Source organism: Canis lupus, unplaced genomic scaffold, assembly GCF_011100685.1.
Source record: "Canis lupus familiaris isolate Mischka breed German Shepherd unplaced genomic scaffold, alternate assembly UU_Cfam_GSD_1.0 chrUn_S1664H1858, whole genome shotgun sequence".
Taxonomy (NCBI): Eukaryota; Metazoa; Chordata; class Mammalia; order Carnivora; family Canidae; genus Canis; species Canis lupus.
This window is the reverse complement of record NW_023330510.1, coordinates 213,702-222,336: the sequence shown is the minus strand read 5'-3', so window position 1 is coordinate 222,336 and position 8,635 is coordinate 213,702. Positions and strand designations below refer to the sequence as shown.

The 8,635-nt window shown below is 48.5% G+C and overlaps 1 long non-coding RNA gene across 1 annotated transcript; it reads right to left on the bottom strand.

Annotated features, from left to right (window-relative positions):
- Positions 1–1,286: 1,286 nt before the first annotated feature.
- Positions 1,287–3,253, bottom strand: LOC119878495. The gene is made up of 3 exons (XR_005386952.1): positions 3,170–3,253; positions 2,929–3,050; positions 1,287–1,324 (listed from the first exon to the last, which is right to left on the bottom strand). It is a non-coding gene; the product is annotated as an uncharacterized LOC119878495 (long non-coding RNA).
- Between the last annotated feature and the right edge of the window lie 5,382 nt (positions 3,254–8,635).

Sequence of the window (8,635 nt, the reverse complement as noted above, 5' to 3'; positions counted from 1 at the left end):
ATTAAAGGAAACAAACTGGGGATCCCTGGGTGGTGCAGCAATTTGGCGCCTGCCTTTGGCTCAGGGCGCGATCCTGGAGACCCGGGATCGAATCCCACATCGGGCTCCCAGTGCATGGAGCCTGCTTCTCTCTCTGCCTGTGTCTCTGTCTGCCCCTCCCCACTCTGTGCCTGTGTGTCTATGGTAAATAAATAAATAAAAAATTTAAAATAAAATAAAGGAAACAAACTGAGTGTCCCTGCTAGGCGGGGACGGGGGAGGGGATAACATGGGACCAGCATGAAGGAGGGCACGTGATGTCAGGAGTACTGCGGTTATCTCCAACTGTTTAATCCTGAATTCTTCCTCTGAAAGTATAATACACTATACATTAATTAATTGGGTTTAAATTAAATTAAGTTAAAAAAATCTGTTGTATCAGAACATGTTTCCTACTGGACTCTCTGTTCTGTTCCTTCACCTTATGCTGGGACCAACCCACATGGGTGTGGTTTGTTAAGTAGGCGTCAGGCCTCGTCCATGGACCAGCCCAGGGCGAGAACTCACGACCCTGAGATCAGGACCGGAGGTGAGGTCAGGAGTCGGATGCTTAACTGATGGAGCCAGGAGGGGTCCCGAGGAAAACACTGCTTTATCCTGTGTCTCTGTGACATCGTTTGAAATAGGAAAGTGCTGCGTCCCACTCTGTCCTGCTTTTCCAATACTGATTTGCTGTCCGGGGTCATTTGTGGAGGCGGATGGATGTTATGGGTTTTTTTTTTCCTATTTATAGGATGTGCCACCATGATTTGACAGGAATGACATTGAAATTGAGGGTGGCTTCAGGAACTGTGGACATTTTCACACGATGAGGCTCCCAACCCACGAGCCCAGGACGGCCTCCCAAAGCCTGGTATGGCTAAGTGCACAAGTCTTGTGCTCCTTTGGTTCAGTCTCATTTATTCTCTGTGATGCTCCTGAGAAGGGAGTCACGTCCGTCATTTCCTTCCTGAGTGCTCATTGTCAGGACACAGCAAGCCCCACAATAGAATAAAAACTGAGCCCAGACTAATGGCAGGAAGCCTCTATTAGAACAGATCTCAATACCCTTGAAGGCCCCATATCAAAATGTAAACAGAACTTGAGGAATTGCTCCAGCCCTTTGGGAGTTCCCTGAGACCAGCCCTTAAAACTAAGCTAAAACCCACCTTGGGGTCCAAGTCCCTGCTCCGCTCTGTCGGGTATACTTGGACACAAGCTCGAGCTTGTAAATAAACCCTCGTGTGTTTGCATCAGTGTCAGCTTCTTGGTGGTTTCTCAGATTCGCAATCTTGGGCACAACAGTCTGAGATAAAAAAACAAAACCAAAAGAAGCTCGGACGCAGGTAGAGTGAACGCAGGGTTCTGAGAGCAGCGGCGGAGACCCGGGGGCTTGGGGGCTCTTCTCTGGAGGCCCCAGCAGACAGGTGGGTGGGATGCTCAGCCCCAGAGCCAGAGGACCTAGCATCCCCACCGACATCCCGCCCATCAGGGCCAGGTCTCAGGGAGCAGCCCAGCGCTGCCCGCTTGAGCCCAGAGACGCTGACGCCCACCCCGCCTCTGACCCCCGCAGGATCAACTCCTAGGCAGATGTGCACCTGACAATCAGCACCACGGCCCATCCCCAGACCCCATACAGACCATTTACTGCCGCCAAGTTGTTGGACCACAGAGGCTGCAGAGCTTCAGCTCTGCCTGGAAAGTAGGGTCTAGATTCCTTTGTACACTGTGCTCTTTTTTAATTTATTTTCTTTGATTATTTTTTATTAATTGCCTTATTTTAATTTTTCGTATGTACCTTATATATTTCTTTTTATACTTTCATGATACTTTAATTGTGTTTCATATTTTGGGATTTAGAATCTTTTAACAAGCAGGCCAAAATAATGTGGTTTTTTTTTTGGGAGGGCAGTTGTTATTGTTTTTCTTGATTTTTCTTTTTCTTTCTTCTTTCTCTTTTGGAAAAAATAATGAGATTGAGAAATTCTCCTCCATAAAATAACATGAAGTAGTACTCACAGCCAGGAAGTTCATCAATAAACATATACGATGTCTAACTACAGTTTAAAACAATGATTATAAAGATAGCAGCTGGGCTGGAAAAAGAGCACAGAAGCAAACTAGAGAATCCCTTACTGTAGAAATAAAAGAACTTAAATCAAGTCAGTCCAACGTTAAAAATTCTATAACTGAGATGTAGTCCCAAGTGAAAGTCTTCAAAACAAGAAAGGTTATGGACCAAAGAGGCAGACTTAGGGAGTTCAGCCACTTATTAAAACTATAACATTCATATCATAGGAGACTCAGAAGATGAAGAGAGAGAAAAGGTGGACCTTGATCAGCCATTAGCAACGACAAATACCCACCATGTACTTCAAGGTGGATGGAACTGGAAGGTATTATGCTGAGTGAAGTAAGACAATCAGAGAAGGACAAACATTGTATGTTCTCATTCATTTGGGGAATATAGGTAATAGTGAAAGGGAATATAAGGGAAGGGAGTAGAAATGTGTGGGAAATATCAGAAAGGGAGGCAGAACATAAAGTCTTCTAACTCTGGAAATGAACTAGGGGTGATTGAATGGGAGGAGGGCAGGGGTGAGGATGAATGGGTGATGGGCACTGAGGGGGGCACTAGACGGGATGGGAACTGGGTGTCATTCTATATTTTGCAAATTGAACACCAATAAAAAATAAATTTATTATTAAAAAAAAGAAAAAGTGGCACCTGGGTGGCTGAGTTAGTTAAGCTTCTGCCTTAGGCTCAGATCATGATCCAGGTCCCAAGGCACGCTCCCTGTTCAGCATGGAACCTGCTCACCCTCTCCCTCTACCCCTCTCGCTCATGCTTTTTCTCCTCTCTCTCTCTCATATAAATAAATAACATCTTTGAAAAAAAATCAAACAAACCTAGAGGGAAGAGAAATCTCCCATGTAGAAGAATTTCAAAGAATTTGTGCAGACATTCCACCGTCAAGTTCATGAGCATAGCTTCCCACTCTTATGTGTGCAATACACGTAGTAACTTCCTTCTAAAAATATATTATGAAAAACCTAAAATAATAATGATAATACACTAATAATAATAAAAATAATAATAAAAATAACAAAAATGAATCAGTTTACTATGGAGAAAGCTGACAAACACTACCTTAGCAAGATGATCAGATCGATACCAAGACTGATAAATCATGTGATAGTATCTATCCTTTATATGATATAATAAAAATGGCAGTATATCTCTGTATATAATCCACAAAAACAGTTCAATCATGAGATAAACGACAGACATGTCCCAACTGAGGGAAAGTTTTCAAAATACTCTCCTTCTCAAATTTTTCCAGTTCCACAACAACAAGGAAAGGCTGAAAGACCGTCACAATCCAGAGGAGCCTAAGAAAAAATGAGGACAAATGGAATGTAATACGAGGGATGGTAACTTAGCAAAAACTAAGGAAATCTGAATAAAGTATGGTCTTTGGTTAATGCGACTATTTTAATATTGATTCATTAGCTCATATTTGTTCCGTACTTTTTTTTTTAATTTTTATTTATTTATGATAGTCACAGAGAGACAGAGAGAGGTAGAAACACAGGCAGAGGGAGAAGCAGGCTCCATGCACCGGGAGCCCGACGTGGGACTCGATCCCGGGTCTCCAGGATTGCGCCCCGGGCCAAAGGCAGGCGCCAAACCGCTGCGCCACCCAGGGATCCCCTATTTGTACCGTACTAATATAAGATATCAATAATTGGAGAAATAGAGTACCCGTGCATGTGAATGCACTATACTATCTTCTCAATTTCCCTATAAATCTTTGTTTTTTTCCTAATAAATAAGATTTATTTTGAAAATTGACTTAAATGAATCAGGATCCAAGTGTGAAGACATTTTAAGAATAGTTGAATTAACTTTTGCCTTATTCTTAAAGAGTCCCTTTGATGGAAACAAAGTAAGAATTTTAGATCAGAAGGAAAGAAAAACACTTATGAACACGTATAATGCCTCCTCAACCTGAAAAGCAGGAACGGATAATAAATAGCAAAAATCAGATAAAAATAATTCTAGTATAATAGGTACCATACTGCAAGTGCATTTAAAATTAGCAATGGGGGATCCCTGGGTGGCATAGCGGTTTGGAGCCTGCCTTCGGCCCAGGGCGCAATCCTGGAGACCCGGGATCGAGTCCCACGTCGGGCTCCCGGTGCATGGAGACTGCTTCTCCCTCTGCCTGTGTCTCTGCCTCTCTCTCTCTCTGTGACTATCATAAATAAATAACAGAAAAAATAAACTTAGCAATGCATAACATTTATTTCCTTGACATTTGTCTTCCAAAGAGTTCACAGTGTTTCCGTGTCAGTTGAAATAGGGGAAGAATCCTTCACATAATAATAGGACCATTGGTAATAATGTCTCTCAGTTCATTCCAAATCCATAAAGATGCATTTCCTGATGAGTGACTGAACTGTGAAGAAAGAGATGAGAAACCCTTCCCTCTGAATTACTTGTGTCAGAATATTTTAACCATAGTACTACAGATAGTAGTAACTTATCCTTATTAACAGGAAATACATCTCAGATTGGAATCTGAGCAATCAGATGTGCAGAGATAAAACTCTATGACTCGCTCCTCAACTTTTAAAGACAAAGGAGAGCTTTTCTATGTACAAAGTCAGTTGTCAAGATAGCCTCAGGGAATAAGATTCTGCAGCTTCGAATCCCGCTGCACAGCTGGGACGCCCGTGCTACAAGTCTTCCTGATCCCAAATCACTGGGCCTGTTGCCCAACACAGGATGCCATGCTGAGGTTATTTGCAATTGCTCTCTTAGTAGCTCTGGGGAAGGGGAAAGGAGCTAGATAGGTGGGACAGAAAGCAAGGAGGCTGAGAAAATTAAGGCCATTCCAATTTAAATTCAGCATTCGCACACGCCCAGCCATCCCAGGCCCCTGTGAAGAAGAGCTGAAATTTACATTGCTTCAGTTACAGGAAAAAAACAAAAGTTTACAGCTTAATGTCCTAGAAAGCCCCACAATTGAATCAAAACTAAGCCCATGCCAAGGGCTGGAACCGTCTATTAGAATGAGAGCAGAGCTCAATACCCTTGAAGGCCCCATATCAAAATGTCAACAGAACTTGAGGAATTGCTCCAGCCCTCTGTAGGACCCCAAGACAAGCCCTTAAAATTAAGCTAAATCCCACCTCGGGGTCCAAGTCTCTGCTCCGCTGTGTTGGGAGTACTTGGACGCAAGCTCGAGTGTGGAAATCAACCCTTGTGTTTTTGCATTGGTGTCAGATACTTAGTGGTTTCTCGGATTCGCAATCTTGGGCACAACACTCCCATGTCCCCTCCCACCTGGGCTGAACCCCTATCCCCTCCCATGCAGGGTGAACCTCAGTCACCTCCCCGCCCACAAGAGCTGGGCACAAGCCGTCACACAGGTCCCACGGGCACGGTGGGCATTCCCGTCATCCCTGGACTCCCAGAGGAAGGAAGGAGTTTTCCGCAGGACACACTCCCATTGTGGCCCCAGGGCTTCCTGCCCAGCATGGCAGCTCGTGACAGGTCCCGGTCTGTATCCCTGGCGCCTGTTCCTCCTCCCTGGTTTTCCCACAGGAAATGAAGGAGGATACCCTGTTCTTCTCCAGGGACATCACGAAAGTAGACCTGGACGTCAACAGGACGTTGGGCAGCCACATCATGTTTTAGGACTGCTAGGGGGTCGGGTGAGGCTGCTTGTACAGGGGGCTTTGGGGCCCTGGGGGCTTCTGGGTAGGGAAAACAGGGCCTCTGTGCCAGGGGGAGCAACGGCAGCCAACAACACACTGCTCAATGGTAGGGTGATTGGGATGACCCCCGTGCCCACCCCTCGGGCCTCAGGGATGAGTGGCCAGTAGGATGGGGCCTCCAGGGGTTGCCATGGGAGCTGAACACCAAAAGGGATAGGGACGGACCCATGAGAAGCAGGGGATGGGGTGGGGGATGATGGGGGGGGCAGGGACCGGACCTGGGGGCCAGGCGGCATGGCCGCAGCTGGAGCAGGACACACATCGATCCCATGAGGGTCAGATGGGTCAGAGTGACACCCACTCTCGGTACTTTATATATTTCTAAATTCTATGCATTTAATTTGAGAAAATTTGCAATATGAAAAAATACATATTATGATGACCCCCAGATAATGCCCCCGGTCTAGCCAGACACCTGCACTGACCACACCGTGCCCCAGGGGAAGGTGTCACAACAAACCCCAGACTGGGGTCGCCTTTAACTGTAGAAGTCTCTTTCTGCATCTTAGGGGAAGGAGATACCCTGTGTCCGCAGGCCCCACACGACATCCCCCTCATTCCCCACTCCTACTCCACCCCCCTACATCATCATTCCCAATGGCATCCCACCTACACCATCCCCCTCACACCCACACAGCCCCACGCAAACCCAACCCAGACTATACCCCAACACCATCCCCCTACACCATCCCCCACACTCCACCACAATCATACCCCTGCCCCCACACCATCCACCCCCACACCATTTACCCCCAGCAAGGACCAGGTGCAGGTGACTCCTCTGGGACATGCTCAGCCTCCCGGCATTTCTCTTCATACCCTGATCCCATCAGAAGCCCGGGTGTCTCAAAGAGTACCCAGGGGTTGCAGAGAGGAGGAAACACAGGGAGCCCCTGACAGGGTGGGTGCAGGTGAGTGGTTCAGAGGATGCACTGTGCCCTGCCTCTGCCCACCGTCCCTCCTGGAGGGCGGCACACCCTGCACAGGACACCAGCCCCTAACCCATAGGGACCTGGGCTGACCTGGCCCCGGGCTCTGTGGGGGCTGAGTTGATTTGAGCCCTTCCAGGCCCAACACAAAGACTAATGGGATCCAGCCCCCGATGGCCCTGGCCAGCCCTGGATTCTGGCCCCAGGCTGAGCAAGCCCTCTCACAGCTGGATGTGGCCTCTTAGGCAATGGGCGTACCCCACAGATCCAGGTCACACACCTAGGGCGCCCTTTGGATCCTGGGACACCCCAGGGTGGGGAGAGCAGGAGTAGGCCGGTGGGCCCCACCCGCACCAACACCAGGAGGCAGGCTGCTCCAGGTGCTGGGGCCACTGGGAGCCCAAGGCCGGGGTCCAGCTGCCCTGCAGGGACCCAGTGCAGGAGCCCTTGACCTGTAGGTCCAGGTCAGCTCTGCTGTCCTCAGAACTGTCTCTCAGGCTGAAACCTCGGACATATGCCCCCACCCAGATTCCACACATGCTCCCAGGTGGGGGACTCCAGCACCCGCCCCCCCAACCCGTGTCATTCTTTCCCTCCCCTAAAGGACAGAAAGCTCTCCCTCCCCAGGGGAAGTTCAGAATGGGCATGCAGTTTTGGGGGGCACAAAGCAGGGTTACATTGTTATGAGCTGATTTCCGATTAGGGTGTGCACAGTGGCCTGACTATGGTGGGGCAGCACCTTAAGCCATAAGCAGGTCATGTGGGTGTCATCCTGGAGGTGTCAGGTGTAGCATAAAATGGAATCAGTCCTGCTCTGCTCGTCCAGGGGTAGGAGATTTTTGTTAAATTTTCTAGGTCCCACACTTGCAGCTCACGCACCTGTGCCACCCTCACCAGGTGGACTCAGCCTGCACACCTTGTGGTGCAGGATCTCTCACACCAGCATGTGGAGGTCACCCTCCTTGCCCGAGTGAGTAGGGGCTGGGTGAGCATGGGGCTCAAGGAACCCAGCCCCGTCCCCACCCCAACTCCCACACACAGGCAGCCCCTGAACTCCCCACCATGTGCACCCAGCTCCTCAGGTTCTCCCCGCATGGCAGCCCCGAGTTCTGGCTCCCTGCTGGGGAGGCATCGGGGAGAAGAGAAGCAGCCGCCATTGGAGGGCCACACTTCCGGACATGAGAATGTGGCTGAGCTGGACCTTCCAGCTCAGCTGCCCCTCCAGTGGAATGTCACTGCACAAGCGAGCACCGGGTCAGCCAGGAGTGCCTGGCTAGGCGCCCAGCTCCATCACCAGAAATGATAATGTGCCAACCATTTCGGCATCGGGGTGACCCAGCCAGAGGATCCGATAGCTGCATGTGATAGCTGCAGGTGATAGACACACACACCCCAAAACCAACAAAAGTCAGAATCCCCCCAATGTTGTCAAACAGCTTCCGGATGATTCCATACACAACGCTGTGGTCCCCAATAGGATACATGGAAGGCGGTATAAAGCATGACTGCAGAGGTGCGGGAGGTACGGACATGTGACTGCTGGGTTTCAACAAGGAGCGCAGAGGGTCAGGAAGGGGGGGCCAATACTAGGAAAGGATACCAGGTTGCTGTGAAGGCTACGGATGGTGAAATCTGTCCTCCTCCGGTTCAGCTTCTGCTTTTCCTCGTAAAGGCCATTTTCCTCAATCATAATAGCAAAAATTTATTTTATGTTTTTTAAATTTCTTTTTATTGGAGTCCAATTTGTATGAATTCTTTCTTCAGCAATAGTGTCATTCAGGATAGAAGGAGAGAGAAAGATTGTCCCAGACAAGCAAAATATAAAGGAGTTCAGGACCACTTAACCAGTCCAGTAAGGAATTTTAAGAGGGACTGTTCTAGTGGGTGAAAAAAAGAGACCA